The sequence below is a fragment of the Natator depressus genome, chromosome 6 (genome assembly GCF_965152275.1).
Source record: "Natator depressus isolate rNatDep1 chromosome 6, rNatDep2.hap1, whole genome shotgun sequence".
Lineage (NCBI taxonomy): Eukaryota > Metazoa > Chordata > Testudines > Cheloniidae > Natator > Natator depressus.
In genome coordinates this window covers 64,370,102-64,395,147 of record NC_134239.1, presented here as the reverse complement: position 1 = coordinate 64,395,147, position 25,046 = coordinate 64,370,102, and the positions used below count along the sequence as shown (strand labels likewise).

Below are 25,046 nucleotides of genomic sequence, written 5' to 3'. Positions count from 1 at the left end.
ACCAGTGCTCTGGAAAGTAAATCTTACAGGAAATTCAGATCTCTCACATACAAGCAGATTCTTTATTACTGGTGAAGGCATCAAAGGTAGAATTAAGCTGTGTTTTCATATCCCAAGGAGATAAGTTTGTGGTACTGACACAGTTAGAAAGGTCACAGCTCGACTTTAACCAAGAACATTTGAGCTGGAAGCCACTGAATAAGACTACACATTGAACTCCACAATATAAATTCCTACAGTCACTTTTCTGCTTGTAATCATATTTTAACCTGCACATGGCTCACACTGACACAGAGCCTCACGACTCTCCTCTGGGGAGCAGGGTGACTGTCGGGGAAATAAATGGGAAGCCTGTACTTCACAGCATGGGATCTGGGGCAACCAATCCACTTAATCTTGCCTGAATTCACAAATGCCCTTCAGACATCCTTTGGGCCACAGTTTTCCCCTCACATCTAGACAGTCACGCACTGAGCTCTTGTCAGGCCTCAACCCAAAATAGGGTCAAGGCAGGTCTGCACTTACATGGGAGACCTTTATCAGTATGTCTACACTGCAACATAATCCCATGCTTGAACCTGCCTAACCCCCATTCGGTCTACATTGCAATTGCACTAAGTCAGGGCTGGAGGATCCAAACTTAAGTTGGGACTTAGGGTCTGAGCCATTGTTTTAATTAGTGAATGCCTGTAGAGTGATCTGAAATCCTTAGATGGCAAGTATTTACACACTCCTGCTAATGTCCAATTATGTTCCATGTGAGAGGAAACCACTCTGCTCTGCACAGTCAAACATTTAAGAGGATGTGGCTGGTTCTCTGATTTTTGGACAATTGATTCCCACATTGATTCCCACATTCATGAAAGCAGAGACAGATCCATCCTGGGATTTGAAGTTATTTCACATCTTTGTTCTTTGACTTGAAAACCAGAAAATCCATACCTAGCAAGATACCCTTTTATCCTATAATTTCTGTTTCAGGGAAACCATCATTGCACGCTTGTATTTGAGGTAAAGCAGACAGACTGTATTTCATCTGGTATAGCAAAATCTGTACCTGTACAGCCTGGAACACCCTTGACAGTTAAATGGTTCGTTCCAGAGGCCTACACTGGGTGAACAGAATTTGTAATTAAAAAGGTAGGGAGAGGTCTCTCTCCTCTCCCTAACATATTCCTAGAGTCTTCTTCACAAGCAGCACTGAATTACGATTTTTAAAACCGAGAAACAGCACTGCATTCCTGTTGCGGCATTTGTTTTGGATTGATATTTAAACAACTGAAAAGTTCTATGTCTAGTTATAGCTCAGCTAGTCTATGCAAAAAACAAAAAATACCCACATATATTACATAAACTATTATCACCACTTTGAGGCTCACATTCCCTTCCAACAGAATCTAAAGCAAATAAAACCACTTGGTAAACTTAATTCCTGACTGGCTGATTACTCTTGGGTGCATGAAAAAAAGTTCCCAATTAGGCCTACCTTTCAAAGCATGAATTTTATAGCTACAAAATGGTTTATTATAGGATTATCCACAAGATTTCCAATGCCATTTCACACCCAGGAGAGCCAGTCTAGAACCCCGGGCCAAATTCTGGCCACATTCCACAACTAAAAACTCTTTTGCTTCTCAGTTGTTCAGCTGTTAGTTTATGTCTGCACCTAATAAGACCATGAACAAATACAAAACTAGCAGAATTTACTATAAAGGTTTCTTTATATTAAAAATTCAGACAGCATTAAAAATCTGATCACTCTTGAAAAGTCACAGCAGCAAAATAAATAAAAATAGGGAGGGACACATCCATTTCTTTGCAATTTACCTTTAATCTATAGTTCACAAGTTCAAATCTTACTCAAGATTTTTAGTAGAGACTGAAATTGTTACCATCTGATGTATATTTCATTTCACACAGGCCATGCCTTTATAGAGTTAATTTTTTTATGGCATCCACCACCTCACAAAATTTAAACAAATTACCATTGGACAAATTAAACAAATCTCACCAGCTAACTAAGCCTCCCAAAATCTCTACTCCCTCAACTTGTTGATAAATCTCTTCTACAAAAGATGCCTTAGTAAATAAGCTACACTGACACTTTCTGAATGCAGCAAGACATAGGCCCTGATCAAAATTTCAAGGGCCAGATCTACACTACACAGTTACTTCAGCATAACTTCACTCAGGGGTGTGAAAAATCCACACCCCAAGTGACAATCATACCAACCTTAACCCCTCCCCCTGGTGTCCAGCGCTATGTCGGCAGGAGAGCTTCTCCCACCAACATAGCTACCGCCTCTCATAGAGATGGAATTATTCAGCTGATTGGAGAGCTCTCTCCCATTGGCTTAGAGCATCACCACCAGAATTGTTACTGCAGCACACCTGCATCAGTGCAAGTTTGTAGTGCAGACCTGCCCAAAGGAAAAGATTTCCAGATCAGGTGATAGTCCAGCTTTCCATTACTGCTGACAGCTGCACCATTCTGTATCATGCAGGTCCATACAAACTGTGGGTCACTTTTGTCCCCGCCCTCTGCCCAACCCCACACATCCAGGCGGTTTCCAGATCTTGCTAATAGAAATGGCTGACGTTTTTCAAAAACCTGCAAAGTTTCCATTATAAACTTTTGCACAAGTGAATCTCACACCCCCGCTGCCCAGTGCAGGAAAGGTTGCCATTTTCTAACCAGCTCTACTTGTACTTTTCTTTCTTCATATGTTTCTCAGATCTAAATGTTACTTTCTGCACACACTGCTGAAGGCCATTGTCATCTCCTGCTTCCATTATTGCAAGCTCCTTTTCTCTGCCCTTCCCCACATCTTCTGCCTCAGTCCAGCAAAATGAAAAGGAGTACTTGTGGCACTTTAGAGACTAACCAATTTATTTGAGCATAAGCTTTTGTGAGCTACAGCTCACTTCATCGGATGCATACTGTGGAAAGTACAGAATATCTTTTTATACACACAAAGCACGAAAAAATGGGTGTTTACCACTAGAAAAAGGTTCTCTCTCCCTCTGGAGATGACCCTCTGGATGTTGGGACAGTTGCAAATTTCCCAACACATCTGAAAGATTGGATATCAGCATCTCTTCTATTTAGGACATATCTGTCTTTTCCAAAGATATCACAGCACCAGCTCTCCATGAACTGGAAACTAAGGGTCAAATTCTGATCTCAGTCATAGGTGAGAATCTAGAGTAACTCCATTGAAATCAATGGGTCTTCCTACAGAATGCAGGGTGGGGGAGGGGGCCACAGGCACATGGGAGGGTCACGTGAATGTAATGCTAATGTAAGCATCAGATTGACAGCCCTGCAGACTGGTACGGTCACAGAACAGGTACAGGTACAGCAGGCAACACAGGCTTCCCCACACACCTGCCTCAAACCTCACCTGAAGGAACAGGTCAGTCTGCATAACTCGTTCAACCCTTGGCCTTTTTACTCACACTCCAAGATGAACAAATACATCCCAGTTTTGACAGATCAGTGACGTGGACAAGTGTCTAGTTGCCAGTACAGTCCAACTTTCCAACTTCCCACCTTCTCACAAACACATTGTGTAAAAGGTCACGAAGAGCAATACCTTTGCCACTATCAATCTGTACTGGATTCTAACCTGAAACACTATATCCCATTACCAGTTGCCTAGACCCATCCACTCCCCAGAACAGCAAGTGTATGTTTTGAGAGAGCACACGCACACACACACACACACACGCATGCGCGCTACAGGTAAATCTAGTTGAGCGTTACAGAAAAAAAAAAAAGAGAAAGTTGCAGCACACGAAGAACCAACAAGCTCACAGTTTCAGTTAATGAAAGGAGAGGTCCTGGCACACAATACTTTCATTCACATAAAGTTGCTTGCAATGGGAAAACATAAGTTATATATCCTTTTACAATAAGTTATTCAATGGTTCTGAACAACTTTTATCTAATAGCTTAAAATCAGTAAAAATTACACTGGTTCCATTACACTGGGTATATACATCTATCGTGGCCATTGCAAACAAACAGCTTTACATATGCACACATCCTCCCACTCAAACCAGGGACTGGCTTGGGATTTACGTGAATTTTTATGCGTTTTTTGGCTCACACCAAGAACCTAACCAGCATAAGGAAACAGGCAGGTGAAATCTCCCCTGGGCACCAAACAGGCAATTTCTTTTGATTAATTTATATTAGTTTTAAAAGTCATCCCAAAATAGCCCCTGGTATTCCCTCTCATGTGCTGCATGGCCCAGCACTTCATTTTGAAAAAAGAGAATGCTGCCATGAAAATAAAAAACAAATCTACACAGAGGAGTGGAGATTTAAAATAGGGTTCTCCAATTTCTTCACATCACAGAACAGAGAGAGAGAGAGTCCTAAAAGTAATGTAAATTTTCCTGCTTTAAACTGATAGTTACAGTAGATTACTGGGACACAAAACACTTATTGAAGGCATAGGTCAAAGAGCCTTACAGGAAACTTCAAATAGAATTGTCTCAGAGATGCTTCTGCTTATGTACCATATTTCCCTGTATTCTCTTCTCTTATTACCCACAGGATATTTTGTTTCTGAAGAGTTCAACTGCTCCCCATTACTTGAAATCATGATCCTCCATTTGAAAGATAATTAGTTGTGGAATTGTTTAGAATCTCTTCAATCAAAGCTTAAAACTTTAGGTGGGACAGCTGGAGATGTACTCTTTCACACATGAAAAATCCAGTTTTCAAACACCATTGTCCTTCATAATTAACACACCCAGAGGAAGAGAAATAGCTATAAGGTGGTAATATTTTAGAATAATTGCTTCTAATCACAAAAAACTCACTAATGGAATGCTAAAAATTACTCAATATAAATAGCTGAAGTACAAGATATACCTTCTCTAAAAAGTGCCATGCACATACCAGTTGAGAATAAAAAAAGAATACATACACACACTAGTTTTTATTTTCAAGTTACCATGGGACTGGGCATTTTCTGGGGTTTATGATGGGCTGGGGATAACTGCCTTCACCTAGGCCATTAAGATAGCCTATCATTTAATCCATACTAAATGCAGTACTCCTCAATTAATTATTACCAGTGTTTTTCAAAGGTATCTAAAAAGTGTCAGCTGAGCCAAAGGGGTGAGGGGGAAGCTATTCATTCTGTTTAGCATTGCCCTTGAATTTCCTACTCACTCCTACCACCTCTGCAGTGGCAGCCACGTCATCAGATGTTAATGCTGGTCATCAGTAAGTCTTGGAACTCTGGGGAAGTTCCAAAAGACTGGAAGAAAGCTAGTGTCGTACCAATTTTTTTTTTTTTTTTTAATTTAGGGTAAATGGGATGACCTGGGTAATTAAAGGCCTGTCAGCCTGTTATCGATCACGGCCAAGATAATGGAGCAGCTGATATAGGACTCGATTAATAAAGAATTAAATGAGAGTAATGAAATTAATGCAAACCAACATGGGTTTAAGGAGAATAGATCCTCTCAAACCAAACTTCATTTTTTTTTTTATGAGATTACAAGTTTGGTTGATAAAGGTAACAGAGCAGACATAATATACTTGGATTTCTGTAAGGCATTTGGCTGGGTACCAAACAATGTTTTAATTAAAAAACTAGAATATAAAATTAACATGGCACATTAATGGATTAAAAGCAGGTTAACTGATAGGTCTCAAATGTAACTGTAAACAGGTAATTGTCACTGAGCATGTCACTAGGTGTGTTTCCAGTTGGGTCCCACAGATTATCGGCTTTATGCTATTTAACATTATCAATGACCTGGGGAAAAAAAAATACAATCATCACTGATAAAGACTGCAGATGACAAAGACTGGGGGAATAGTAAATAATGAAGAGGACAGGTCACTGATTAAGATATATCTGAGTCATTTAGTAAACTGGTTTCAGAGTAGCAGCCGTGTTAGTCTGTATCCGCAAAAAGAAAAGGAGGACTTGTGGCACCTTAGAGACTAACAAATGTATTCGAGCATAAGCTTTCGTGAGCTACAGCTCACTTCATCGGATGCAAGCAAACTGGGTGCAAGCAAACAATCCAGGTTTGAATAAGGCTAAAAGTAAATGCATATTCTAGGAACAAAGAACATCGGTTATACTTACAGGATGGGGGACTCTTTCAGAGTCACTGCTTCCCAGGATAAAGACTTGGAGGAAGTGGTGGATAATAGCTGAACATGAGTTCCCAGTGTGAGGCTGTGGCCAACAGAGCTAATGCTCTCTTGGAATGCATAAACAGGGGAACCTCGAGTAGGAGTAGAAAGATTTTACCTCTATATATGGCACTGGTGCAACTGCTGCTGAACACTGTGTCCAGTTCTAGTGCCCACAATTGGAGAAGGTTCAGGGAAGAGCCATGAGATTGATCAAAGAATTAGAAAAACAGCCTTATAGCGATAGATTGCGTTCTTTGAGTCTATTTGGCTTAAAGTGAAAGTTAAGGGGTGACTTGATTACAGTCTAAGTATCTACAGCGGGGGACAAATATTTAATAATGGGCTCTTCAATCTAGCAGAGAAAGGTATAACATGACCCAATGGCTGAAAGTTGAAGCTAGATATATTCAGACTGGAAATAAGGCATTAATTGTTAACACAGAGTAATTAGCCATTGGAACAATTTGCCAAGGGTTGTAGTGATGATTTTTAAATCAAGACTAGATGTTTTCCTTAAAAAACTCTGCTCTAAGAATTATTGTGGGGAAGTTCTCTGGTGTGTGTCACACAGGATGCCAGAGTAGATGATCACAATGGTCCCTTCTGGCCTTGGAACATATGAAGGTGGGGGGGAAGAGGTAGAAAGGTTGTGCAATCAACCCCTACCCCCCTTCCTCAACAAGTTAATCCGCAGAAATGATAAACACGGATAAAAACAAGGCAAAGCTATTAAAAAATAAGATGGGCAGGAAAATAATCGGATCATTTCAGTCTATATTGGAATGCCTTGTATTAAGCACATCTTCAGTCTTCTCCTTTCCTTCCCAGACAGGAATGTAGCTTACAGGTAGGGCCCTTTGTTTTCAGTTTAATTTTTATTTAATTTTTCCCTAGATTTTTTCATCTAGATATTTGCCTAGTTTTATAACAAAAACAGGTAAAAATCAGTGCAAAAAAATTACTACAATAAAAGCTCTTTTATCCAGCACTTCACAAACCAGCAAGATCTATAAACTGGCATTTCTGAACTGCACTGAAAGTCCTGTTTATAGTGTGGTTGGTGCGGGGCCGGCAGGGGGCTGATGCACGGGAGGGGCTGCGGGGTACACTCTGGGAGGAGTTTGGGTGCAGGAAGGGGCTTGGGGCAGAGGTGTAGGAGGGACTTGGGGTGCTGGATGGGAGGGGCACTCACAGCGGCCAATGGGAGCTGCGGGGGGTGACGCCTGCAGACAAAGGAAGCATGCCCACTTGCAGAGCCGCCTGGCCACGCCTCCACCAGGAGCAGCAGGGACGGGGAGCTGCTGGAGGTGAGTGCCCCACCCCATCCAGCACCCCAAGCCCCCTCACATGCCCCAACCCCCTGTCCCAAGCTCCCTCCCGGACCCAATGCCCCACAGCCCCTCTCACGCCCCCTTCTAGCGCCGCCACCACCCTGCACTCCAAATCCCTCCCTCTGAGTTAACCGGTATTTTTAATTTACTAGCACCTCCCTTCCCCCAGCATGTCAGTTAAAAAAGCTTTTACTGTAATAATTTTTCTGGGTAAATATCAGGGTTTATTTTGGTGGATGGAAAGACGGGGGGGGGGGGGGAGTATTCAGTAGATTAATTCTTTGAATTCCGTTCATCAATGTGGTTTGCTGCAGAACTTAAAACAGTACAATGCCACCTCTGAGTTTAAGAAAAAGATATATCTCTAATCCCCAAATAAAACTTTTCATTTGAATAAACCATTTACTGTTGTAGACTTAGAACTATTAGCCTACAAATATTTACATTTAATAATTGAGGCACATTATTTGCAGCGCATACACTCAACTTCATCCTTTTCTCCTGTTTTAATTTTTTTTAAAAACCCTTGTGAATATTTCGTGTTCTGAAACGTACTCTGATACAGATTTTCATTTTCTTCCCATTTTAGTGTCTCAAATCTTTGAACAATTATCTGCTAATAGCTTGAAATGTGTATGTGGTGGGTGAGAGATTCATCACTACGTTCAGATGCGCATGCACTTCAGAGATTACATGCATGCCTGTTTGTTTATTGTGTGTATCTTTTAGACTAATACATAGCCTTACTTCAATAGGCAGCTGTGATATACACACAGACTAATGTATTATTGTTTATATATATAAAAACAATATCTCATCATGCAATATATTGTACTGTTCTAATAAAACAAGTTAGTTTTTATATATTCAAATGACACAAAAGTAGGGTGAAAAATCAGAAAAAACTGAAGAATACTTTCTGTAAAACCTGGGAATTTTTTGGTAAAAATCAGTTTAAACTGAAAACAAAAGGGCTTACTTACAGGTAAAGGATGGTTTAGTTGACTCATTTTAAATGTTAAATTACATTCAAAGTGTTCCTCATTGGATGTCTAGGCTTCAGGTTCCACTGTTGACTGCTATGCATTTTCTCTTGGGGGCGGGGAGAAAAAAACCACAATAATTGCAGCAAGTTAAAATATCAGGATGTCCTATCACACTTGTGCACATCCATTCTGTAAAGCCAAGAACTACAATAAAACTTTCATAGCACATAGGTCTAGTTACCTTGGTGTGGTCTTTTAAAGGGTAATAAAAGTTTAGAACTCTCACCTTCTGTTGTTCACTCTGGCCAAAGCAAGCAGTAGGCGGAGGAGATGAGGAGGGAGGGAAGTTACTTTTGTTTGAGTTTCGTCTACTCACATACCTGCATTTTTCAGTTACATGTTCCAACACATAGCAGGAGATACCACTATACTGAATTCTAAACCTAAGATGTCTCTCACCTGAGAGCCACTTCTAGTTATAGCTGTCTCCAAAATATTTTTTAAAATTATATTAAAAAAATTCAAAAGTATCAACATGACCTAGAAGCACAAGTCCCACTGATAGTCCATGAGATCTGTGTTCCTAAATCACATAGGTGCTTTTGAAAATCTCACCAGAAGACAATGAAGAATCCAACAAGAGATCTAAAAGCTCAAGTTAGAGCAGTGGTTCTCAACCAGGGGTATACACACGTACCCCATGGGGTATGCAGAGGTGTTCCAGAAGGTACATCAACTCATCTAGATATTTGCCTAGTTTTACTGTTATGTTGGATCATATTAAAGAAGTTCTGTATTAAAATCACAAATGAGTTTGATTCCCCATAGTTTAAATTCCAGGGTATTACTAATTAAGAGGTCTCTTGGTCTCTTATTTTTACTGTTTCTCTCCCTCCGTGTGAAACTTGCAAGCTGCTAATTGTGTTAGTACAGATTTAATAATTTTCTTAAGATGACGTTGAAGTAAAAAGAAAATGGTACAGAGTTTAAGCATAGTTTCTGGTTATCAGGGAATAAGGTACAGATTATCAAGGGGTGCGAAATTCGGTTTAGGAACGGGTGGCGTAACGAATACATAATCTGCAATCTCCCCAATTGGGGGTAAAAGTTTAACGTGTCAAAGTACAGACATTGAGATATGGGGGTATGTTGTCCATATAATGGCTATGTTCGGGTGTGGAGTATAATGAGTGGATACCATGATGAGGATGGATTTACCCTCATTTGGTGGGATTTAATGTTCAGTGACTTTATGGTTCCAGTTCATATGGTCCAATGGAAAAAGTCTCTCAGTCCCTTTCCCATAGTTGATGCACAATGTCGTACCGGCTCACATCTACATCGAACACATCACCGGCCACCGACAGCACGAGGAGATGTCCCTGGATCATCGGATGGTGTCCGAGACCATGAGCTGCCGCAAGAGCCGTGCGTAGCGACGACCGATCCCACAGGTCCACAGGACACGCTCGTTGCAGGGGTCCCAAGTGCCCAGGGCTCCGACGATCAGGGCATCCATCTGCACCTCGTAGCCCTTTGCTCTGAGGGTGTCGGCCAGGGGGGCGTATTTTTCCAGCTTACGAGCTCGGGCTTCGCGGAAGGCCGGGGTCCTGTTCTCAAAGGAGACCGTGACATCGACGAGGATGATCTTTTTCTGGGCCTCGTCGCTGACTACCACGTCAGGTTGCAACTGGCTGTCAATACCGGGGGATGGCGCAGTTCATGGCGACCTCCCCCATGCACGGTGCGATGGCTTTCACCAGGCGGTTCTAGATGGCGTTGTGGTGCAGCTGCCAGGCTCTGGAGTGGGGCTTGCAGCTGCACAGGACATGGGGCAGGGTCTCGTTGGAGTAGCTGCACTTCCTGCAACGCTTGTCTCGGTTCCCGTGACGGACGGCTCCATTGAACAGGACGCAGTTGAGCCGGGCGCGGTGGATGAACCGCCAGTCGGCGAAATGGGTGAAGCCGCCCCTGGCAAGGAAGTGGTTCCTGGCATCCCACTTGCTGGTCAGTTCAAAGGCTTTACCCTGGTCGGTTTACGCTTCAGGGTTTCTATGTACAGGGGTCCTGCAAGATCTCCTGGATGGTGTCCTCGGGTGTCTGCCGGACACAGAAACCCATCGGTGTGCCGAGGTGCTGGTATGCCTGCCCCTCTGCCAGGGGGATGACGGGCTTGCCCTGGATCTGGAACCCTGTCGTCTGCACCGAGTCCCTTTTGCTGCCGTCAATGTGGAGAGTTGCACACTTCTTTGCACTGAAGCGGAGCCCCATCCAATCGGCAGCTCGACTAGTGGCATCTAGCATACTTTGGAGGTTCTCTGGGTCGTCCGCAGTCAGGACCAGGTCATCCGTGTAAGCCAGGACGCTCACCCTCTCACTGTGGAGGTTGAAGCCATCTGTGCCATTGGAGATAGCTCGCAGCAACGGGTCCATGGCGAGGTTAAAGATGATGGGGCTGAGGGGACAGCCCTGCTTAACTCCGCTCCGGATCGGGATCTTGGCGGTCTCCCCTTCGACCAAGCGAATGGTGGTGCTGCATCCCCCGTACACCTCTCGGATCACATGAAGGAAGTTCTCTGGCATCCCAAACTCCTGGAGCGTGGCAAAGATGTGGTGGTGGGGCATGGACCCAAAGGCGTTAGCCAGGTCGAGCCATGCTACCGTTCACTGCCTCCGCGCCCTTCTGGCCATTTCGATGGTGGCTTGGAGGACAAAGTTGTGTTCATGGCAGCCCTCACAGGACATGAAGCCTTTCTGGATGGAGCTGATGGCTCCCCCGCTCACCGACCACTCCGTGATCCTCGATGCCAGGCAGCTGGCATAGATCTTGTACATCGTGGAGCAGAGGGAGATGGGCCTCCAGTTGCTGGGGTCATCCCGCTCACCCTTCTTGTACACCAGTACTGTCATGGCCTTCTTCCAGGAACTGGGAGTCCAGCAGAATCGCTTGCACCGGTTGAAGAGCGTGGGGAGGACCAGGCAGCCGGGATCTCGCTTTTTCAGGAGGCTGTAGGGGATGCCGTCTTTCCCAGGAGCTGTGTTTTTTGTTTTCGAGAGTCTGGCCATCACTTCCTTGGGCATATAGTCAGTTTCCAGGGCACCTGCTTCGTCGACACGGGGCAGGGGGTGGAGGCACTCTGGGCACTTTGCATCATTCTGGGCTATACAGTCAAATACATCCTTGAAGTAGCTGTAGAGACGCTCAGATGTGATCGTGCAGTAGGGTGAGGGCCAGTCTAGGATCTCCCTCATGGCCTTGGAGTGGTTGGCCCAGTAAAGCTTTTGGATCCTTGAAGCTGCTGCTGGATCATAGCGGCGGCTGGCATCCCTACTTGTGGCTCCCCTGGTGGTGGTGTTGTGGTTTGGAGCAGGCGTTCTCCTGGTTCGAACTTCTCCCATCTAAGACAGGGTGTCAAAGTTCCTTCCCCACTCTGAACTCTAGGGTACAGATGTGGGGACCTGCATGAAAACCTCCTAAACTTACTTTTACCAGCTTAGGTTAAAACTTCCCCAAGGTACAAACTATTTCACCCTTTGCCCTTGGACTTTCGCTGCCACCACCAAACGTTTAACCGGTTACTGGGAAAGAGTTGTTTGGAAACATCTTTCCCCCCAAAATCCTCCCAAACCTTGCACCCCACTTCCTGGGGAAGGTTTGGTAAAAATCCTCACCAATTTGCATAGGTGAACACAGACCCAAACCCTTGGATCTTAAGAACAATTAAAAAGCATTCAGTTTCTGAAAAGAAGAATTTTAATAGAAGTAAAAAGAATCTCCTCTGTAAAATCAGGATGGTAAATACCTTACAGGGTAATTAGATTCAAAACAGAGAATCCCTCTATGTTACAATCCCTTAAGTTACAAAAAGACACAGACAGGAATATCCATTCCTTTCAGCACAGCTTATTTCCTCAGCCATTTAAAGAAATCATAATCTAACGCATGTCTAGCTAGATTACTTACTAAGTTCTAAGACTCCATTCCTGTTCTGTCCCCGGCAAAAGCATCACCCAGACAGACCGAGACCCTTTGTTTCTCCCCCCCCCCTCCAGCTTTGAAAGTATCTTGTCTCCTCATTGGTCATTTTGGTCAGGTGCCAGCGAGGTTATCCTAGCTTCTTAACCCTTTACAGGTGAAAGGGTTTTTCCTCTGGCCAGGAGGGATTTTAAAGGTGTTTACCCTTCCCTTTATATTTATGACACAGGGTCTGTCCTCAAAGCAATACTTTGTAACAACAAACAGCACACACAGAGACTCCCGGCCCTTTTGTTGTATTTATCTCGCTTTGTTAACAATTGTGATTAAACAGAGACAGAGTATGTATGTGGATGGATGGTTGGTCTGGATAAGAACTGAATGATCAGGGAGGTGCCAGCCTAAGAATCCAGTGTCCATCAGCCGAAGAAGGCGTCAAGTGGAAACAACCAGAGGACCCCCGGAGGGCAGACTGGAATCCATCCATATCCTCAAGGATGGGAGAACCAAAGAACAGGACAACATCTGGCAGCACAGAGCCGTCAGGAATGTGCCATCTGCTGATTGATTCAGCAACAGCATGATGAAGCAATTCCCATAGACAGGCATAGGAAGAAATTCCTATAAAAATGGACTCTACAAAGTGAGAACTTTGGGGTCTGATTCTGCAAAACAACTTCCAGGAGCATCAGATGAGCATTTGACAAGGCCCTGCTCCCTCCTCATGTCCAAGCCACCTGGCCAGTGGCTTGGCATGAGCAACTCTAAGGCTGGTAACTATGATAGCAACCTTGCAGAACCTCTGTCTGTCTGTGTGTGTGTGTGTGTGTGTGTGTGTGTGTGTGTGTGTGTGTGTGTGTGTGTGTGTGTGTGTGTGTGTGTGTGAATAAATATGAAATTGAATGGAATGTTATAGCTACAACTGCTTACTATGATTCTTTCTGTATTCACAATAAATGTGGCATTTTGCCTTTTCCCCTTTAATAAGATCCTACTGGTTTTTATTTTATTGGTATAACATTATAACAGGCTACGTAAAAAGCACTAGCAAAGTCAGCACAAACTAAAATTTCATACAGACAATGACTTGTTTATACTGCTCAACATACTATACACTGAAATTAAAGTACAATATTTATATTCCAGTTATTTTATGATTATATTGTAAAAATGAGAACGTAAGCACCAGGGAGAAGTAAAAAGCAGGCACGCATAGGCTGTGAATACATAAGAGATAAGAATCAGAGGAGCAGCCATGTTAGTCTATATCCACAAAAACAACGAGGAGTCCGGTGGCACCTTAAATACTAACAGATTTATTTGGGCATAAGCTTTTGTGGGTAAAAAAGCCACTTCTTCAGATGCATGGAGTGAAAGTTACAAATGTAGGCATAAATATAAACTGACACATGGAGAAGGGAGTTACCTTACAAGTGGAGAACCAGTGCTGACAGGGCCAATTCAATCAGGGTGGATGTGGTCCATGAGCAGTCCACTCTGATTGAATTGGCCCTGTCAACACTAGCAACTCCCTTCTCTTCGTGTGTCAGTATATTTATGCCTGCAGCTGTAATTTTCTACTCCATGCATCTGAAGAAGTGGGCTTTTACCCACGAAAGCTTATGTCCAAAAAAATCTGTTAGTCTTTAAGGTGCCACTGGACTCCTCGTTGCTTTTATAAGGGATAAGAGTGTACATTTGCACAGAATGGAACCTATCGCTGAACGAGTAGTAGAAATTGTTACATAAAGTAACTGGGGAACATGAACTATGGAGGTACATTTTAGATGCAGGCCTGTGTCACAGAATTCAGCACTCAATCTCAAATTCCCTCAGCAAGTTTTCTGGAGGGGCAAAGAGTAAATCTAGAGGTACATAGAGATATTTGAAATATATTTAAATAGCAAATATTAAAATGAAAGATTATGGGCTAATGATTTGGAAAATATCATTGATACACAAACCGTTGCAATCTCCCTCCGAAATAGATATTGAAAGGTAAAATTTTCAAGAGCACTTAAGGCCCACCAAAAAGTCCATGGGACTTAAGTGCTCTTGAAGATTTGACCCAAAACTGCTGGACTATACTTCCAATCGCTTTAAAAAGAAGAAGAAAAAATCCCCAATCACTTTAGAAAGCTTTTAATCATGCAGCACCAAAACATCTACACTCTTTCAAAACAGGGGAGTAAGAGGAACAGACGTTTAATAGTGACTTGCAAAAGGAAAAAAAAAGTTAGGCTTGTGCCTTTTTCCATTTCTGGAGGGTGGATAAAGGAGGTCCAAAGAGCACAAAACCAAAAAAACAACCTTGCCTTCAAAATACAAGTCTTCTCTACCTTGAAAGATCTGATGGCAAACAGGGAACTATTGAAACGGATACATGATGAGACAAAAGTGAAAGACGAGCTATGGAGAAGAGAAGAATTTTTAACTCTGGCTGTTTAAAAACTTATTTTTGTTACTACATATTTAACCCCAATGCCTTTGGAACATTCTGAAGCACACAAGACCCCCAAATCAGTCCTCAAGCAAAACCAAGGAACACAAAACTTGATGTGACTGAGATTAAGGCCACCAGGGTCTCCTTTATTCATCAAGAGCAATCACAAAGGAAGTAGCCCCTTCCCCTAATCTGTTAAAAAGCCTCTGCGGGTCACTTAAGAAGCTTGTGCAATTTTTAATAGGCTCTGCTGAAGTGAAACCAGCGCACAGCCCATGAGGTAATCTCCATTGTGGCCTTGTACTCATTACACAGGCATTAACTTTTGGCAATGCAGATCTTCTACAGTGCTGTTCCGGCAATATCATGGAGCAGCAGTGCTAGAGTGTCCCAAAAGCTCTTGCTTTCTCCTTTATCTCTTGCACTATGCACTTCCCACCCCCCTTCCCCACAAGAGAACAGCTGCTTTGAGGTGTATTTGGTTGTATATCTTCTGTGAAAAGGTCCTGTATATGGCAGATTGATCATAGAGGGTCTATACACTGGCAGATAGAACAGTGTGGAATTTATCTAATGTCAGAGCAGTGCTTGGGAATTTCTTTGTGCTCTCTGCTTTTAAAGAAAAATATCCCAATCTACTTTCACAGAAAGAATAGTATTTTTGTCTACAAAAGAGTTGCTCGTGAAGTGATGCAACAGTATGGAAAGACTGTGTTAAATTTTGAGTCAGTTTCTCTTCTTTGGAAAAAAGAATATAGCAACCTGTGCTGCTTCAGGGTAACTAGCCAGTTTAAGTATTTTTCATAGCACGTCAATTTTCTTCTGCTTTTTACCTTTTGGATTACTGGACAGCCACATCTAACACATGTATTTCTTTACACAGTTTTTCCATCTAAGCAAGCTTCAGGGTATTGGTGTACTTGTCTAATCTGACATACAACACTTTTTTTAAACAGGTATTTTGTTTAAGTGGACTCCACGGTCTAATGGAAATTCTGACAGCTCTCTCAGTATAATTACATTAGCGCATGCTTTAATTTAATACCTATTTTTCAAAGACTTTTGAAGATGCAAGTCACCAATAAAAAAATCAGAAACTATACTTTGAAAAAAAAAATCAAAGCTCAGATACTTCATTTATTTGCACATTTAAAATACTGCATACAAACAGTAACAGCTTTCATGGCAAGCCAGCTTGAAACAGTTTAAAACCCTTCAGAGTCACATCACAAAGCACAAATTATCTTGTTGAAAGAGACACAAACCTTACTTAGAGTAGGAACCTCACTGTGCAGCCCTGATACACAGGACCACAACATAAAGAAATTAAGGCTATGTCTACACTGTAGCTGGGAGGTGCGGTTCCCGACAGACTCTCATTGGTTCAGCTCAAGCTAGCGCACTAAAAATTGCACTTGTGGCTGTTGCAGCACTGGCAGTGGCTCAGGCTACTCACCCAAATCCAAGCCTGCCTGGCCCCTTGGATCCAATCTCGAGTGGCCTGCCCAAGGTACCATCAGTGCCACAACATCCACAAGGCTATTTTTAGCATGCTAGCTCCAGCTGAGCTAGCGCAAGTCCGTCCATCCATGATGGGAATCACACCTTCCAGCTGCAATGCAGCCATCCCCTACATCTACGTTACTAAGAGTATTGCAAAAGAAAGAATATTCTAGTTCAAATTTTCACCATCTATTTACCTTAGCCCCAAAATATGTGAGACACAAAAACCAAAACTAATTTGGTCACTTTTGCTTCCTATCTATATTCAATTTCACTTCCTCATCCTCCTAAAGTGGTTTAAATGCGGTTTTGTAAACTAAAAAACAAAAAAGCAAGAAGAAAGTGACGCAGTGAAAGCGTTTCGATGCTCAAATACATTAGGATTTTATAAAACTTAAGATGGGGAGCTAAAACTAGTTAGTCTCTACTTCCTTCATTAGGGATTACCTTAAAATGGTGCACTGCAAGTCCAACTGCCTCTTTAAAAAGTGGACTTTTTCTACCAAGCTTGCAGCCAATGTTAATGTAAACTAAGAGCTTCACAAGGAACTCAGACTGAAGTGGATGTCCTCTGATGTACAAGTGCTTCCAGAAGCAAATTTCACTTCACTGTGCCCTATAGCTTTGTCTTGTGTACAAGGTTATTGTCAGAGAGGTGACGGCCAAGTAATACCACTACATTCCACTTATGCACACTTGCATTAGGGAAGAGGATTTACTGGTGGATGGGCTGGTTTCCAGGATAGAAATCCCCCTTGAGGAATTACTGAAGTGGCATGAGACACACTGATCCTTTCTGCAGTGAATAAGGTTCTCAGTGCTATACTTTGCTTCCAGAGCCTGGCCATCTTTCACACTTGTGAAGTGAAAGGTGCAAGCAATGGGGCGGACAAAGAGACAGGAGTCACTTCACATCTAACTTCTGAGACTATATGTTTTCAGAGAGAGCCCCTTAGTTAATACTGCTGCATTGCACAACAAATCCTATTGATTACAGCTAAACAGGCCAGGCTTCCACTGCCATCTAGCCCGCCTTGGGAGGGACTCTCACTTCCTAGACAACGCAGGGTATCAAGACACATGGTCTGGCATGGAGCAAAGTGGTAAAACTCAAAGCATGTTTAAAGTGTTACTGCCAACCGATTTTTGTTACTAGCAATGCTAGGTTAATTCTGAAACTACAGGACTATTTGTGTTCTGTGCAAATATCCTGTTTGAGGACTGCAGCACAAAGGCAGATGAACAACACTAACAGCTTCCTGTTTTTACTCATGCTTTTATTCAACCAACAGCAGCCAAGCTAGCAGGTTCCACTTCTTGGTGCACAGGCGAGTCTACTTCCTGTAGAAGTAAACCTCACAAAGCTGTTCCCTGCTTAAGAATGATTCCACAACTGCTCTGCACACAAGTCTCCCACTGAAGTCAAAGGGAATTCTACTTGTGAAGCTGCTATAGAATCAGAACCAATACTACAGGCCTCGCAAACAGACACAATGAAAAGCCAACAAACACACATGGCATATTTAAGAGTTACTCACCCACCACAAGTTCTAGTACAGCTGCCAGTTACATTAGTATAAATCCAAAGTAATTCCATCTATATCCAGAATTACTTCAAGATTTGAATGTGAGAGAGACTAGAATTTAACCTTATATGTTTAAAAAGCGGAACTTTACAACAAACATTTATTCAGCCAGCCGTGACAACACCCATGAGTTTTTAAAGGGATCTGCAATTTGTGAAAGACCTCCTAAATAAATTACCGGAAGCACCTTGACTGCATTTATTTGGCTAGATATGGGAAAATCTGTATAGAGCTTTTTCCTTGACTTTATTATGCTTATATTGTTCCCCCCCGCCCATACTGAGATGTGTGCTTTTCTTTAAATATAGGCTTTTAAAAGAGTAACAAATAAGAATGTCATTGCCCTGCTGTCACAGGCTGGCTGATAATTTAAGGGGAGTTGGACCCAACCTCACCTGTGAGTGGTCAATTACTTCCCCAGCTGAGACTGATCAGCTAGAAACATATTTAAAAGCCAGCAAGTAGGCCAGTCAAGAGAGCTGGAGGGGGTAGGACAGTTCCTGCAGTAGACTCTTGGGTAGTGGGAAAGAGCTACAGGAAACAAGTTGGCTCCTGTGGCAGGCCATTGCTCTCAGAAAAGTGGCCCACAGAGAAGATAGGCCCCTGCAGCAGACCCTGGGTTATGGGGAGGGGACAGCTGATGGGCTGTTCTAATTCTATATGGAAGAAACAAAGCTGAAGCCCTGAGAAAAAGACCTGAAGCAAACGGATGCAGTGATGCCAGCCCTTTCTGGGTTGAGGGAACAGGCCAGAAGCCCACACCTGCCTTCTCACAAGAACCACAGAGGCCACAGTGATGGATGTAGTATAAATACAGAGAGATTTAAGGAGGAATGGTGCAACATGAACAACAACGAACACACACAGAACCCTGGGTTTGTTGTTGGAGGATCACACAGCTGAGAAAGAGGTTATTAATAGCATAGTATCTTACTTTTTGGAGAGCTGAAAAGATTCTCAGGGTTAGGAGAAACAGTTAAACCTTGGGACTGGATTGCTCATGGGAGACGGAGCCTTTCACTTCTAAAACACCATGCTGAATGCAAGACAAGCTGCTAGTGATCAAAATAGTTACTATTATCTGGCTGTTCAGTGGCCTACATGAAATAAGGCATCAGTCTTAGTCCCATTCTGAGCCAGCATCCCATGCCACAACTGACATTAAACATCATCTGTGTCAGTCTCAGCAGAGAGACAAAGAACTGAATGGCTCATGGAGACTCTCCCTCGAAGTGATCCCTCAGGCCAGGGCTGAGTCACACTGATGAGCATGCAAGGGCGGTGGGGGTCATAGTGGAACTTTGTGCTACAACTGTTCTGTGGTCAGAAAACTTCTGGCTCAGTACCTTTCAACAAGACTGAATTCACTTTAAAAAAAATTTCGTATACAAAATATTTTGAGGATAGGTTCATTTTGGCAGTGACCTTTTATTTAAAAGTCTCAATTTCTTTGTCATAAACCAGGTTTTCTTCAGTTGGAAGTATTATGTAATTACAGGTTTCAGAGTAGCAGCCGTGTTACTCTGTATCTGCAAAAAGAAAAGGAGGACTTGTGGCACCTTAGAGACTAACCAATTTATTTGAGCATAAGCTTTCGTGAGCTACAGCTCACTTCATCGGATGCATCTGATGAAGTGAGCTGTAGCTCACGAAAGCTTATGCTCAAATAAATTGATTAGTCTCTAAGGTGCCACAAGTCCTCCTTTTCTTATTATATAATTGTAGCTCACTTTTAAAGTGGGTTCAGGTATACCTTCTTCCCCAAAAAACCCACTGCCAATTTTCTGGAGATTTAGAAATTGCATTTTCCAATTTTTTATTTTTTTTTTTAAAGTGTTGTTCTCTCCCTTACTGCTGTGTAGGAGGTCAATGCAACAGGAAAAAAACTGGCTTAACAGAGCGCTGACAAGTGCACAGTTATTTTTTACTCAAACTTTCAGTTACAGTAATCAGAGTAACAGCCGTGTTAGTCTGTATTCGCAAAAAGAAAAGGAGTACTTGTGGCACCTTAGAGACTAACGAATTTATTTGAGCATGAGCTTTCGTGAGCTACAGCTCACTTCATCGGATGCAACTAGTTACAGTAATCTTTGACACGAATTGTAACAATATCAGGTTTAAAAAAAATCAGGAGTGTGATTTTTAAGTTGCCAATGTCCCTTCAATCTCATGTATAGCCATAAATTATGATGCCACAAAGAATTTTTACCTCTGCATAGATATAAGTGGAAGAAACAGTGGGTGGGGAAAGAAAGAAAAAAAAAAAAGGCAGAAACCTGTTTGTAAATCTGCTTCTAAACTAGTCATCTGAAGGATCAGCCATCAACTGCTAACACAAAACCATATTTATGCTTGTATTACATGCCGCTTAACCTTCGAGAATTGAAGTTTAATATGCAAATCATCTTCTGCTTAGTGGTTTTGTCTCCTCTTGATGAGCAGACACACTACAAGTCCCAGCTACAGATGCGGATTGAGGGGAGAAACCCTCCCTTTTCTGTACACTGCCTGGGCAATTCCTCAGTTTGCTGAGAATAACCATTTCACTTCTGCTTTAGCACTGGAAAAAGGAAGCAAGTATTAAAGGTTTTATTACAAAAGAGGAGACAAGGTAATCATCCTCCCAGTTCTGACGCAGGATGTAACCAGTAAGCTGGTGTCTGATGTCTTTAGCACAGCCTGAGAAAAGGGCTGAACAACTGAGAGTAAAGATGCCTTGGAACTGAACCAGAAATTTTGAGCTTAGTCTCACTGCATGAAAAATTAAAAAAAAAAGTTAAAAAAACCCCTCTTCCTAAGTGGTAATAAAGAACCTTTCCCTATTGTTCTTACTGAAACTCTCCTGAACAAACTGCATCTGTCAAAAAAAAAACAAAAAACAAAAAACACAACACATAGGAATTACTGTGAAAAGACACTGCTGCCAAGAGACGCACTATTACACAATAGCATTTATGGGAACACACACACAAAGCCACCAGGAAGTACGATGAGACAAGTCCTCTCAGTTTCTCCATTCTTTGCAATTCTAAACACGTCAGAAATGTAGGATGAAAATATTCTGAAACCTCCCACCCCATGCCACAACCAAATAAAAGCTACACTATAAATAAAAGCCATCCAGTCACAATAATTAAGCCTCCCAAAAGAATAAACCCATTCAAAACCATGTATATTTGTTGAGACCTATTTAAAGGAACATGATCATTCAAAAATATTTTTTTTAAAACCCAGGAGTCACTAATAATGAGATACTATAACTGAATCATTTGTTTGCGTTATTTACTTTTCTCCATTTCTCTTATACTGGATCCTGAATACGGGTCAGTTTCACTTTTGTTGCAGCTTCTTTCCACCTACTGGTTCTTATATTACAAGCTTGTAATAGTTGTTACAAATTCTTTAGGGGATATTTATAACCAACTAAAAACTTATGACCTATTTGTTATAAACACCACCTAAAACGTTACGCCTAAACTCTGCCAGTGCTTTGTATGTTTGTATAGTGCCTAGCATGATGATGCCCTGGTCTCAAGGTACTACTGCAATACAGATAAATACAGTACTAGAGAAACCTATTGGGCCCCCACCCTAACTGAACTCAAATTTCACATAAGGAGGTGGAAGTTGTCAGATCTGTTTGACCAGCTAAATCATTTAAATTAATAAATAACTCAGCTCCTCTATAGCATTTTCCATCAGTAGATTTCAATGCACATCAATAATCTCTACAGAAGACAGGGAATACCAATTTACAGGAATGAGATTTAAAACTGTTCTATACATGTACCAATATCTTATTGCCCAAGATAAGGTATTCAAGAGGTCTCCCCGACACTAGAAAGGATTCTGAAAGGCTGACCAGGATAACTTTAGAGATAGTAGACTAGTAAGAAAATTCAACTTAAAATTGTTAATTATTTATATAGCACAGTAAATATAAAGAGTGCTTACCTACACGGCTGTGTTAATTTTTAAAACATTACATAATGGAACTAATCAAAAGTCATCAAATGCATTAATCATTTTCTTCTATTACTCACTAGTTGCAGACCTCCATTCCAAAGTCTGTCTATAAAAATTTTAGGGAAGACAGACCAAAGGTGGCAGTTAAGTTTCCCTTGGCAGGGAAGGAAAGTGCGATAATTGTTTCTGTTGTATGTGGTAAATTAATTACAGAATGTATTAACTAGCAACTAGCAGGCTGACTTGTTAGGAATCAAGATCAACATGCTGTCTGCATTCCATGATTAACAAACAATTCCGATGTCAAGTTTCATGGAAGAGGGGTTTTGTTGCAGCAGAGAGGTGCAAACACTTTTATTCTAGCAATTAACTTTTGATTCCACTTGCTCTTTTCACTAGTTGCTCCCACCCTTTTCTATTTAAGAAATTATTTTAAATCTAGCCTCACACAGAGAAACTGACAGAACAGAACTAAAATTAATATTTAGTACCAATACAAACAAGCATTTTTGTTTTTCAGGAAGTGGCTAGTGAGCAAGAATACTACATTCAAATAGAGCAAAAAAGCAAACAAACAATTTTTAAAAGAAGTGACCATTTTCAAGAAGGAGACAGCAGTGAGACAGAGTTTCAACTTTACTCAGGAAATACACCATTTCTGAAATATCACCCAAGCAGTCTGATGCTGGAGACACAAAGGAACTAAACACTACCAAGACCTACAAAGTTTGTTTCGCCAGAGAGCTTTTTCTGTCTCTCTCCACCAATTTCCACGGTAAAAAATTAAAAGAAAAAGCTTTTCTTTCACAGACGTCAGAAACAGAAAAGATCTATGAGGTCATCTAGTCCATTCCTAGGGGACATTGTAGGATTGGTCTGTCAGACGCTTTGTCCAGGGTAGTTTTAGAAGACTCAAGCAATGGGATTTCCCCATTTTCCTTGGGAGCCGACCCCACAGCCAACGGGGCAAATGTGATCCTCAGTTATAGTCATGCAACCCCAATGAACTCAGAAAGAGATCCTGCTGTCACGCACTCCCCACACCTGGCCCAACTCCTAGTTACACCCCTTGGTACCCATGGGAGCAGATCTGGCACATTTAAGCCGCAGCTCCCCGGGCGCCCTTCCAGGCAGCAGCTCTCCCTCTTCAATGACGGCTGAGGCTGGCACACCAGAGCAGGGACTGCGTGGAAGCGGGGCGGTCCCGAGAGGCTAGTGACAGGTCCCGGCGCCCAGGAAGGTCCCCGATCTCTAGCCCAGTGCTTTCGCGCTGCGAGCTCAGAAGGCCGAGGGGCGTGCGGGCAAGGGGGAGCCCGCCGGCCCCGGAGATTTCAGCGCTCACCCCAGCTCCAGGCACGTGCCTGTCCGGGGCTGGCACCGAACACCCCACCCCACCGTACGCCCCTGGGAGGCAACTCACCCAGCAGCTCCGTGGCAGCTCACCAGGCGAAGGCGGCGGCAGCCGGTTCCCCCCCCCGCCTCCGAGGCGCTGGCAGGCTGGGCTGCGGCAAGGCCCGCGTGCCCTTGGCTGTCTGGCTCTGGGAGGGAGGCGGGGAGCAGAGCCTGTCGCAGGGCTCGCGGAATAGACCACTCGCGGCCGCAGACGGATACAAAGTAGCAGCAGAACGTCCCGTCCGCACCAGCGTCTCGCGAGCCGCCGAGAGCGTGAGGCTCCTGCTGCCCCCGCCCCCTCCCCGCCGGCTCAGCAGCCCGCGTGCCTCCGCCTGCGCTCTCGCGCTAGCTCACCTCGAGCGCCGGCCGGGGAGAGGAGGGGAAGGGGGCGGGGCTGAACCTTAAAGGGGCAGAGCCTGGCCCGCCCACCAGCGGAGAGGCAGGGCAGGGAACTGCGCGGGCCGGGCCAGCGGCGCCTGTGGACGGGCGGACGCCAAAGGGCCCGGCCAGGTGGAATCCCCCCCCCCGACGCAGCAGTCCCGCACCCCCGCTTCAGAAGGGTGATACCCGCTCAGCTGCCATTGCCCAGCCTCCACTTAGCACAGCGCCTTTCACCCAGGAGCGGCACAGGGGCTACCCAATTGTGGGAGCAGGCTGCTACTGTCCCCAGCGGCCGGGTCTGGCCACACTGCGTTGCAAACCCAGCTCCGTGGGACTCGGGCTTGTGGACTGGGTGTCTCCAAGCCTGCACTTGAGACTGACTCCACGCCGCGTTGTAAACCCAGGTTTACAATTGCTGCACCTGGTTTTCACAGCCAAGAAAACATATCCATGCTGTGCTACACAGTCCCTCTGACTCAGGTCCCCGGCTTGAGCTGCATCCATGCTGCAGAATGACAGGGCTTGGACCCAAGCCACAGAGGGACTTAGGCTCTTACCCATCCCCCTACCAAGCACCGAAGCCCTGGGGCAGAGTGCTTACTGACCCCAGTCAGACTAATTTGTGTGTGGACAGAAGTGGGGCATGGGCTCAAACCTGAGTTAGAGCCCAAGCATAGCATGCAGCGTAGACATACCCTATGAATTCAGGTTTCAGAGTAACAGCCGTGTTAGTCTGTATCCACAAAAAGAACAGCAGGACTTGTGGCACCTTAGAGACTAACAAATTTATTTGAGCATAAGCTTTCGTGAGCTCCAGCTCACTTCAGCATCCCCTGAAGTGAGCTGGAGCTCACAAAAGCTTATGCTCAAATAAATTTGTTAATCTCTAAGGTGCCACAAGTACTCCTTTTCTTCTTCCTGTGAATTCAGCCTCACACCACCACTGTAAAGCATCATCAACCCTATTTTAAAGGTGGAAATGGAGGCTGCTGTTTGGGGTTTTTTTGCATTTAGGTTAAGTCTAACTACAATGGTCAGTTACTTTCTGGTTCTAGTCAGTTTCATTTCTTCCTGCTGTAACTCAGTCTTGAAGGATTTCAGCTTCAAAACACTCCCAGTATTATTTTAAAATACTAACCAAAACAAATATTTTTTCTTGACTTTTTACTTCCTAAATTATACAAAAACATTTAAAATATTTTTTTACAAAATCTTATCAGTATAATCAAAAGGTAATATCTGAGCCTACACTACATTAAAAGAAATAATACTACCCCTTTAGAAATCCAAGCTAATTTATACCAAGATCC

At 43.2% G+C, this 25,046-nt stretch overlaps 1 protein-coding gene across 2 annotated transcripts in view; it reads right to left on the bottom strand.

The window, feature by feature from the left end:
- Positions 1-25,046, bottom strand: part of SUSD6 (sushi domain containing 6) — a 125,829-nt gene that overhangs the window by 87,536 nt on the left and 13,247 nt on the right. Inside the window, exon 1 of one of the 2 annotated variants that reach the window (XM_074955551.1) lies at positions 23,384-23,702. The exons of the other annotated variant lie outside the window; for it this stretch is intronic. The gene's annotated coding sequence lies outside the window, so the exon portion shown is untranslated. Of the gene's footprint in view, positions 1-23,383; positions 23,703-25,046 lie in introns of those variants that run through there. 2 annotated transcript variants of the gene reach the window in all.